Below are 11,870 nucleotides of genomic sequence, written 5' to 3'. Positions count from 1 at the left end.
TATATTATCATTATAGCTTCCAGATATCTTTCTCTATATGCACTCCAGTTTGTTAATTTTTTTTTAAGTGTAACTGGTCAAAATTAAACCCAAAACTATTTTGTCTGACTGCGACAAAAGGTACAGGGTCCTAGCACTGCCCTAGATCTGGAAATTTTACTTCTTTTAATGCAGCCTAAAATTATACTGGCTTTTTTTTCATAAGCAGCCTTATCATACTGTGGAGTCATATCAACCTTGCATTTAATAAACCCCTCAGACCTTTTAGTGTGAATCTCTGTCCAAATAGCACTTACCCTTCCTGTATCAGCGTAATCAATTTTTTAAAATATTTTAATTTTGTTTTTTAAGATGGAGTCTCCCTTTGTGGCCCAGGCTAGAGTGCAGTGGCGTGATCTCGGCTCACTGGAACCTCCACCTCCCGGGTTCAAGTGATTCTCCTGCCTCAGCCTCCCAAGTAGCTGGGATTACAGGCACCCACCACCAAGCCTGGCTAATTTTTGTATTTTTAGTAGAGACGGGGCTTTACGATGTTGGCCAGGCTGGTCTTGAACAGTCCAGCAATGTTCTTCACATGCAATCTTTCAGCCTGTAATTCCTCATCTCTGTCAATAAGGATGTCATGATAAAGGTCCCAAATTACCATTTCTTAGAGATGTCTGCAAAATATGGGCTCTAAGGGTGTTTGTTTATAATAGCAAAAAACAGAAAACAACCTTAATGTCCAACAAGAAGAGATTGATTGCATCCATGTTTGTACATATTTTCAGTGGACAGCTTTTGCATTACAAAAAAATTAAAATTCTGCACATTCATGTGGCCTAAACTTATTTTTAACCATAGATAGTGTGGCTATTTGGGATTTCACTCCCTAGTTTTCCTTCCCTCTTCTGGTAATATCACTCTGACTTTCTTTGGGTGGAGGGAATTTCCCTTTCCCACTGGGTTACTTTTAGTGAAACTGTCTAATAAAGCAACTCTTGCTTCCCTACCAGAGGGAGGATAGCTGCCCCAAGCTAGGACATTGAACTGTCTCTTCAAGGACTTTAGGGACTAAGAAAAATTGGAACTGATGTGTCACAGCATTGTGCCGTGACCCAACTGGCTATTAATTCCTGCTGCCAGAAGCCCAGAGCTGCCCCGGTTCCTGCTCTTTCTAATTCTGATTTTCTATCTTTTCCTTTGATGTGGTGAACTCCCCATAACTCCCAATGAATGGCATTTTGCTTAAATTGTCCAGTGTTAGTTTCTATTGCTTATGATAAAAAACTTTAATTGGTTCAGTCAAGTCCCTTAAAATATTTTAGAACTGTTTTTAAAATCCCAATATATAAAACAGAGTGCAGGTTGAGTGCAATGGCTCACATCTATAATCTCAGCATTTTGGGGGACTGAGGCAGGTGGATTGCTTGAGACTGAGGTAGGTGGATTGCCTGGGCAACACAGTGAGACCTCATATCTACAAAAAAAAAAAAATACACACAAACAAAAATTAGCTAGGTGTGGGGGCACATGCCTGTAGTCCCAGCTACTTGGGAGGATGAGGTGTAAGGATCACTTGAGCCCGGGAGGCAGAGGTTGCACTGAGCCAAGATCATGCCATTGCACTCCAGCCTGGGTGACAGAGTGAGACCCTGACTCGAAAAATAATCATACAGGCCAGGCGCAGTGGCTCATGCCTGTAATCCCAGCCCTTTGGGAGGTCGAGGTGGGCAGATCACGAGGTCAGGAGTTCGAGACCAGCTTGGCCAACATGCTGAAACCCTGTCACTACTAAAAAGACAAAAATTAGCTGGTCGTGGTGGCATGCGCCTGTAGTCCCAGCTACTCGGGAGGCTGAGGCAGGAGAATTACTTGAACCCAGGAGGCAGACGTTGCAGTGAGCCGAGATCATGCCACTCTAGCCTGGGTGACAGAGTAAAACTCCGTCTTCAGAAAACAAACAAAACAAAACAAAACAAAAACATACAAACAAAAACCCAAACAGAAAAACAAGAAAAAACCAGAGTGCTCTTGCACGTGGGTGGTCTGTCCATTTGGCTCTTACCTGTGCAATAAACTCCCAGAGCTCTACAAATGCAGTGTAAAGTAGACGTCATCTTTTGAGAATGGAGTGTCTCCTCTTCTCTCTCTGGTGATGTTAAATGTATTGACTTGTTATTTCCTATAAATCTTAATGTTTGTTGTTATTTCCTACAAATATTAATGTTTGTCCTGTCTTTCATGTTAGAAGCTTTTCCCAAATGTCTGATGATTTTTGGCTGTCAGTTTCTATTTAAAAGCAACCCAGTAAAATGATTACCAGAAATGTACATGAGCAGGGCTTGTACCCAATTCTCCTGTTTTCAACTCCACTCCTTGCTTCTGAGGTCCTCGGTGCTTCAGATTCCTGAGACTTCCTGGCGTTCTGTTGCCCAAATTGTCTTCCTTCGTTGGCATCTCCTTTTGGAGTCACTTGCTTCCAGCTTTCTCTGTTCTGCCAAGTCAGTTACCACTCATCCATTTATTTTCCACCTTCCAAAAATGCGTTGTCATTGCTGGTCCTGTCGTTTCCTCTCCTAATCTCTTTATCTGCGGATTTTTATCTTTCTTATTCCTTTCATGTAATTTTAGTGTTTTTTAGTGAGAAGGAAGTAGAGATAATAGTTTGGGTTCATTATTTCAGTAGAAATCTCTACCTTTTCTGGAGTTACCACGTTTTATTTTTATACTAAATATAAATACGAGTATTTTTAACTTTATAAAGACACAGTCCTATAACATTTGTTTGTTGTCTACCAGTAGTCTACAAATCTATTAGTCAAATCAAAAAGGAAATAAAGACGGTTACAATGATTTGTCCTTAATAAATTCATTGTGGCTCCAAGTATTCACTTAATTATTTTCTGGGTGTTCACAACAAGCAACACTGTTTAACCAGGTGATCCTATTAATTGCCAATATTCAACACCAAGCTGGTGATTAGCAGAACCCACTATTTTCCTACCCAATTGCAATTCCTTTCTAATTTCTCATGAAATTTTAAAGCATATTGATAGTTACTTTGCAATCCCTTTTCCCAGTCCCTTAGCATCTTATAAATAAATGTGTCTAGACATGAGGTATTTATTAAAATAATTACTTTAAATAAATTACTTCACCTACTGTAGGCTTTCATCCTCTTTTTGCAACGTTTGTCCTAAATCTTTTTAGTTTGAAGACTGTACTAATTTTTTCTGGGAGAAGTGGGACTGCCTAGCATCTAAACGCCCTTCTTATCTGGGGGAATCCAAACATATGTGGAGAAAGGGCTCGTCTGTGAAAACCAAAGAGGTAGAAATTCTCTCTCTTGTCCTCTAGCAAGACAGCATGTGATCCAGGCTCAGTGAATCAGGATTTTGAATGATGGGGGAATGATGTAAAGACACAGAAGGTGGGAGTTTTTTCACTGCAGTGGTAGAGGAGTGGAGAGTAGAGACGTGTGGGAGTGGGCATCCTTTGCCAGTGATACCTAGAGTGGAAGCACCAAGTAGCCACTGGTGGCAGTTCCAGCCATGGTGGCCCTATTCTGGTGGCAGGACCTTGATAGAATTTGGCTGCCCAACCTCTCTTTGTCCCTGGATGGGGTTTTTTGTTTTGTTTTGTTTTTTCGAGAAGGAGTTTCACTCTGTTGCCCAGGCTGGAGTGCAATGGCGTGATCTCGGCTCACTGCAACCTCCACCCTCTGGGTTCAAGTGATTCTCCTGCCTCAGCCTCCCAAGTAGCTGGGATTATAGGCCCCTGCCACCACACCCGACTAATTTTTGTATTTTTAGTAGAGACTGGTTTCACCACGTTGGTCAGGCTGGTCTTGAACTCTTGATCTCAGGTGATCTGCCCGCCTTGGCCTCCCAAAGTGCTGGGATTACAGGCGTGAGCCACCGCGGCCCGGCCTCTGGCTGGGTTTTCATCTTGGTGTTGTGGACTTCCCCTTGATTCTGTGAACTGTCTTACACCGTTCCAGCAAATTTCTTTTCTGCGGAAGTTAGCAAGAGTCAGTTTCTGATATCTGGACAAAGAACCTTGACTGGTACAGAGAAATTGGTACAAGGAGATGGTTGCAGATGACAGAACCCTGGAGAAATTGATGAGGGAAGGAATCTGAGCTGTCTACCTAGTTACTTAGGACTGAGAGCAGTAAAAATTCTGTTAGTATGTAGGGATAATATGTGCTTGATATTGTATAGTGGCAGAAAAAAATTAAAAGATAAATATTTTCCAGATCACTACTTATTAAAGCAATTATTTGCCCCTGCAAACTATAGGAAAGTCAAAAGAAATTCAAGAACTTGAGAGTGGTGTTCATTTCTTTTCTTGGCTCTAGTCTGCTTCAACAAAAATAGATGACAAGCTCTGCTCCTTAAATTCTCAGATCATAACACAGATTGACACACAGACACTTTCTAAGACCATACTAAAAGGGATCTCATTTCTCACAGCCATAGGACAGAGGTAACTGAAAGACAAACTCCAGGAATTACCAAAATTACAAAGTCAGCTGAATTTTTAGCCTCACTAGGACCCGTATGTGAAAGAGCATTGGTCAGGACCGCGTTTCCGCTCAAGAACTGGAATGAGAAAACATGATAATATCTGAAAAACTCAGGAAACTCTGTACCCCCAAGCCATACTAAGCCTTCATCACCAGCCAAAACAGAGCCTGCGCCTATATGTAATGAGGCTATTGTTGCTGTACATGAAGATGCACCTAAGAGAGTTATCTTGCAAAAGAAAGCCAATTATTTTCCTGTTCTACTCCCCTCACTCCTCATTATCTCCAAACATATAACTAGAATTAGGTACCAGCATGTCCAGGAGGGCCAATTATAAAATACAACCAGAAAGTTAATGATTAGCACACACTGGACAAGACACACACACACACACACACACATACACACACACACGCACGCACGCACACACACCCCCAAGATTTGCTAATTTACAGTAATGTGGAGGAACAGACATAGGAATGGATTTTCTGAGGAGGAAAAAACGAAATTTTAGATTCCGGCTGAATTTATCAATGCAGATATGCTTTCTAGAAATTCAGATTTAGCAAATTGACTCAAGTAGCTGGAAATGTTTCTAAATATTTTCTTGGTTGGTTGCCTGCCTGAAACCTAGTCACTATGAAGGACAATGCCAAATGAAGCGGAGGTGCACAGTGGTGTCGCGTTGAGGAAGGAATTCAGAAACGCTGGAAGACAGAAATACTGGAGGGCATTCACATGTCCTCTTTTTATGTCCCCAAGGTGGCCCAGAAAGCCAGTAAAGAAAATACCCGCATCTTTGAGAATGTTTAGTGACTGTCTAAGTAGGCCAGGAATGCCTATGGGAGAAGCTGCAGCTGCCATGGCTTCCCTTATTTTAACGGCAATGGACAGATCCCCAGTCAGCAGAGGCCAAATGGTGGCACTTAACTGCCAGTGGTGTGGGGACGTGACTTTCATCTTAGGCATCAAGGCCAGCATGATGACCAGAAGCTTCAGGCCTTCAAGCTCTTTGTTTTCGGTTTTTCGTGTTTTATATTTTATTTTTGGTTGGTTGGTTGGTTGGTTGGTTGGTTGGTTTTTGAGACAGAATCTTGCTCTGTCGCCCAGGCTGTAGTACAGTGGCACAGTCATGGCTCACTGCAGCTTCCACCTCCCAGGCTCAAGCAATCCTCTTACCTCAGCCTCCAGAGTCTCACTCTGTCGCCAGGCTGGAGTGCAGTGGCACAATCTCAGCTCACCGCAACCCCCACCTCCCAGGCTCAAGCAATTCTCCTGCCTCAGCCTCCCAAGTAGCTGGGATTACAGGCACATGCCACTACCACTCAGCTAATTTTTGTATTTTTAGTAGAGATGGGGTTTCACTATGTTGACCAGGCTGGTCTCAAACTCCTGACCTGAAATGATCCACCGTTTGGCCTCCTAAAGTGTTGGGATTACAGGTGTGAGCCACCGTGCCCGGCCCGGCCCTTTTTAGACTGTCTAGCTAACACATACCACAGTTTGGTGTGCGTCTCCAATCCATTTACCAAGTAACTTGAAAGGCTTCCCAGTTTTCAGCAGGGGCCAGAGAAAGAAAATATTCTCCAAGTTGCAGCATGTGTGATTCGGCCACTTGACCTTAACAACCCAGTGGATCCAAATGGTGCTTGAGTTATCAATGGCAAATTGGGTTGCAGCATGTAGCTTGTGGCAAGCCTGATCAAGAGAATCACGGTGGAGACCTTTATTGTTTTGCGTCAATCCGTGACCTCTTCAGTAAGCAGCTGTTACCTTTGTAAGAGATACTCTTGGCCTGCTACTGAGCCTTGAAAAAGACAGAGTGTTGCCCACGGAACATCGGTCACAGTGAGATCTTGAGTTATCCATTGTGAATTTGGTAATATTTGAGCCACAGTGCCATAAAGTTGGGTGTGGTTAGCATCTTACTAGAAAGCAGTGAGAACAGGATCAAGTAGGTCCTGGAGGCACAATAAGAGAGAATTTGTTCACATGTCTAGTACGTCAACTCCTGCCACATTGCTGCCCCTTCCTCAGCCCACATCTGTGGTCTCATGTGGAGCAGCCTACCAGCCGCATCTATTAACAACCCCACTCGGATTTTTTCTAAAGGACATGAGAGAAAGGACATCCTTTCAGTAGGCAGAACATATAGCATACCTCACTGTCCATTTTCTCTTGAAGAATTGATAACTTGAGGTAAGAGTTTACAATGAGTGTCTGGTAGTGTCTGGTGTTTTGGTTGTATAACAAGGGACTTGGAACAAGACTGCAGAATAGTTTTGGGAAAGAAGTACTTTTAATGACCTGTTGGTCAGAAATGATGTTGTCATTTTGGAGCAAGTCGTTTGGGGAAGAAGAAAGTGAAATGGGCCAGGCACAGTGGCTCACGCCTGTAATCCCAGCACTTTGGGAGGCTGAGGTGGGCAGATGACCTGAGGTCAGGAGATAGAGAACAGCCTGGCCAACATGGTGAAACCGCATCGCTACTAAAAATGCAAAAATTAGCCGAATGTGATGGCTCTCATCTATAATCCCAGCTACTTGGGAGGCTGGGGCAGGAGAATCACTTGACCCGAGCTGCGGAGGTTGCAGTGAGCCAAGATCATGCCACTGCACTCCAGCCTGGGCAACAGAGTGACTCTGCTTCCAAAAACAAAAAACAAAAAAAGAAAAGAAAAGAAAAAGTGAAATGACCCATAGAATGAACCCAGTTAATCAGATGAACAGATGATTACCTACTCTGCCATTCAACTTCCTTCCCAAACTACCTTAATGTTTGTCCAATGGGATTAAGCAAAATAGAAGCTCTGCGTTAACACAACTACAGGGAAATTCCTGCTACTGAGTCCATTTTACCTGTGTTTCCTTCCTTAGTATGCTAAATACTTTTATGTATCTACTTTAAAAAGAAAAGAATTGTAGGCTGGGCGTGGTGGCTTACGCTGCAATCCTAGCACTTTGGGAGGCCAAGGTGGTTGGATCACCTGAGGTCAGGAGTTTAAGACCAGCCTGACCAACATGGTGAAACCCTGTCTGTACTAAAAACAAAAATTAGCTGAGTGTGGTGGCGCACGCATGTAATCCCAGCTACTCGAGAGGCTGAGGCAGGAGAATTGCTTGAATCTGGGAGATGGAGGTTACAGTGAGCCGAGATCATGCCATCGCATTCCAGCTTCGGCAACAGAGCAAGACTCCATCTCCAAAAAAAAAAAAAAAAAAAAAAAAAGACTGCATTCCTTTGTTTCTTCTACTTTTTGAAGAGTTTAAATCATAAGGCAAGTAAGGAATTGACTCACACTCATATCTCATCAAGATCCCTTTTTGCAATTATTGCTTCTCTACAGAGAGAGAAACAGGAAGTAGAGGAAACAGAGTTGAATATTTGAAAGGCAGGACATCCTCAGGGGGTAGGCCTCAGTAAAGTCAGCAATGGACAGATGTGACTACACTCTTGGAGATATATCATGCTAAGCAGATTCACAAGAAATGGATGTTTCCAGAGTGCCCATGTATAGTTAGAAATGTAAGTACATAGAGGACTTAAATGTTCAAATTGGCTGATTTGCCAGCCACATAGATAAGCTAAAATATAAACAGAAGATCCTGGCGAACCAGGGAAAAGAACAAAGGGAATCAGCAGGTTTATCTAAAGTCATTAAGCTTGATCATCGGATTCATCCATCTTCCCTATGGGAACATACCTGCCAATGGGCCTGAAATATCTGGGTTTGCTGGTCAGGGATGCCCGTCCCCCAGAGAGTCGTTTGCTTCAGGTCCACTGCCAAAGTCAGGCTCCCTGAGCACTCCTTTCCCAGGCTTCAGTCTGACCATCTGCATTATTTTCATACACATCTTCTTTTAGGGTGAGTACGGGTCCAGCACAGTGGCTCAAACCTATAATCCTTGCACTTTGGGAGGCCAAGGCAGGAGGATCACTTAAGCCCAGGAGTTCAAGACCAGCCTGGGCAACATAGTGAGACCCCATGTCTACAAAGTAAAAAATAAAAAAGATTAGCTGGGAGTGGTGGCGTGTGTCTGTAGTCCCAGCTACTCGGGAGGCTGAGGCATAAGAATCGCTTGAATCTGGGAGGTAAAGGTTGCAGTGAGACAAGATTGTGCCACTGGACTCCAGCCTAGGTTACAGAGCAAGACCCTGTCTCAAAAAAACACAACAAAACAAAAAAGAGCGAGTACAACATAGTAGATAAGGGCAGAGCCCGAGAATGTTAATACCGTCCTCTGAAAGTGTGACAACACCCACACACTCTGTCCCTCGTATTCCCCAATGCCTGGGACTCCCATTGTGAATAGTTACCTCCCCCATTGGCTTCTCTCACTGACAGTTACTGTGTCAATTGAAGTTGTGAATTACTTTGCCCTTACACACACCCAGCATTATATTCAGTCGTGCTGCTAGTTCTCATCTCTTTATTACAAAACCAGCTCCTTTTCTAGAGTCTCATGTTGCACGCATTTCTGTTTCCCCTTAGCGGTGTCCCCTTACCACCACCACTAAAGGAAACTCCCCTTCTTTATCCTGTGACAGCCTCCTCCTTGCTCTATGACCTGGGTCTCTTACGCTGCCTGCTCTCAACTCCTCGCAGCCATGTCCACCAGTTCCCTCTACCTGTGGAACCCAGGTTTCTTCCATGGGTCTGGAGTGGAGCTCAAGAATCTACCTTGCAGCAAGCTCCCCAGGGGCTGCTTGGTGCAAGCTGAAGGGAAGCCCTCTGTGAATCACCTCCTTCAGTTCCCCAGCGAGCTTCCTAGAAGAGTGACATTGGCCAGACTCATCTGCTACTTCATCTGTTGCCACATCACAAACCTGCAGCTTAGCTACTTGCAATCTGGTGAGAAACAGAAGAAAGAGAACAGAGCTTAGAAAAAGGCAGACCTAGGCTGGAATCCTGCTTGTACCATTTATTCTTTTTGTTGTTGTTGCTGTTGTTGTTGAGATGAAGTCTCGCTCTGTTGCCCAGGCTGGAGTGCAATGGCACGATCTCGGCTCACTGCAACTTCCGCCTCCCAGGTTCAAGTGATTCCTCTGGCTCAGCCTCCCAAGTAGCTGGGATTACAGGCGCCCACCACCATGCTCAACTAATTTTTGTATTTTTAGTAGAGACGGGTTTTCACCAGGTTGGCCAGGCTGGTCTCGAACTCCTGACCTCAGGTGATCCACTCGCCTTGGCCTCCCAAAGTGCTGGGATTACAGGTGTGAACCACCATGCCCGGCCGCTTCTACCATTCATTGTGTGACTCAGGGAATGGCTCTTTTAAAAATGCGTCTCCTAATTCCAATCTAGTTCACAGGGTTGTTGTGAGGCTTAGAGGGAGAAAGATGCTTCCTTCAATGAGTGTGTGTTGAGCCCCTCCTACGTGCCAGGCACGGGGTACTGGGCTAGGTGCAGTGCCTAACACCTAGTGGGAGCTTGGCAACTACTCATTCCTTTTTTCTTCCCTCTCCCTCACATCGCCCTGAAACCTGAAGGTCACCATTTGAGTTCTCCCTTCTCTTGGCTGGCCTTGTATCTTGTCCAGCTGCCTCCTGCCACTCTTAGATTCCTGAGAGGTGACACGGCACATTGCTGATGAAGTCCTTGTCTTGATTCCTGATCAAGGCATCTCTGTCTCCAGTCTCTGGGTGGGAAACCCAGTATGCCAAGCTAGGCAATGTGGAAACCAGTATGGACCCATTTCCCCCTTGCCAATGCAGCTGAGAGCCAGAGTCAGCCGTAAGGAGCCAGCTTATTATCTCCTGTCCCCTTGGCCCAACGGAGCCCTTTAAAGCCAAAGGAGCCTCCCAGGTAGGAGGCTTGCACGGCCCATGTCTTGACATCCTAAGGGCCACTTCCTAAGGGAAGGAGAAAGAGAACGCATGGGGATGCAGATGAATTTTATAAGCCCTTCCCATTCTTTCCTGGGAAACAGGAAGAGACTTGGTTCAACCTTGGTATAACCCTGCTGTGCATCTTCAATGCCCCCAATGCCAGGAACCGCCTTTCCGAAAGAGGTGGTCATGAGTCAGGGAGGAAATGTGTTCGATCACCAGTGACCTCCTAGCTCCACATCCATCAGCCCTTTCTGCTCCTTCCTCCACCTATTAGCAGCATCTCACACTGTTGATACCCCGTAGCTTCCAGCAGAATCTTCCTCACTGAATAGAGGCCAAAGTCCTTAGGTACTCAAGGCCTTCTGTGACTGGACCAAAGCCCGCATTTCTTACTGCATCTCTCCCTGTATCCCTTCAGTTAGCATATGTTCCTATCAAATGTGCCATTTGCTTTTCTTTATACATAGCCGTGACTTTCCAACACCTGCTTTTGCTCAAGTTAGGTTCTTTCTCCATGTCTATCTCCTTCCCTAACTCCCTCCCAGTCCACCCAGGTGGAGCCTCTCTCCTAGGCTTCTGCCAGGACTCCATTTTTCTCTCTCTCTGAGACATCTCTCTGTCCTGACTTGCCTTCTCAACTGAACTGTGAGTTTTCTGGATGGCAGGGACTTTTTATTCTTTCCCACCATGTCTTGTATGTAGTAGTAGGCTTGTAGTAGGCTCTCAATAAACACATGTGTCATAATTGAGAACATGAGCGAGTCCTAACCTACCAGACATCAGATGTAGACTCAAACTTCAACTCAACTTTGTCTGCCATGTGCATGTTGGCGTGTAGACGTCTGAGCTTCTCCATCATGTTCACTGAGAATTGCTGAACATCCTCTTCCTTGGGCCATCATCATGAGACTGAAGTCAGCTGTCATCCTTGAGCCAGAAAAATGAGGGTTGGGCTAGAGATTTGGAAGCTGAGGATTGGGGCTGAGTATCATAGAGGAGTCCTGTGGCCAAGAAGAGTCCAGAAAATGGAAAGTGGGCATGGCCAGGGATCCTTAACTGCAGAGCTGCCAAACCCTGAGGGGGCTCGGGTGAATGTAAAAAGCAGCATGCTTTATTGGGAAAGAGGGGTGATTTCAGGGTCCAAAGCCCATATGAGGCAGTGGCTCTACAAGGCCTGGAGGGCAGGGTTTGGCTTAGGTGGGCGAGAGTAACTTCCCTAGAGAGGTTGCATCTGGCCCTATCGCAGAGCTGGGGCTCTTCCTACACCAGTACCAATTTTCAGGTCTTAGGGGTTCAGCATCTCACATGTTCTTTTTGTATTCTTCTGTTAGCCAGGTTTACAATTTCCTGGAGGCATTTTTCTTTTTATATATTTAGTTTTTTGACACAGGGTTTTACTCTGTTGCCCAGGCTGAAGTACAGTGGCACAACCATGACTCACTGCAGCCTCAACCTCCCAGGCTCAAGTGATTCCCCTAACCTCAGCCTCCCCAATAGCTGGGACTACAGGCACATGCCACCATGCT

This window comes from Pan paniscus, chromosome 12, assembly GCF_029289425.2.
Source record: "Pan paniscus chromosome 12, NHGRI_mPanPan1-v2.0_pri, whole genome shotgun sequence".
Lineage (NCBI taxonomy): Eukaryota > Metazoa > Chordata > Mammalia > Primates > Hominidae > Pan > Pan paniscus.
The sequence above is the reverse complement of the archived record's forward strand: the minus strand, read 5'-3'. Positions refer to the sequence as shown.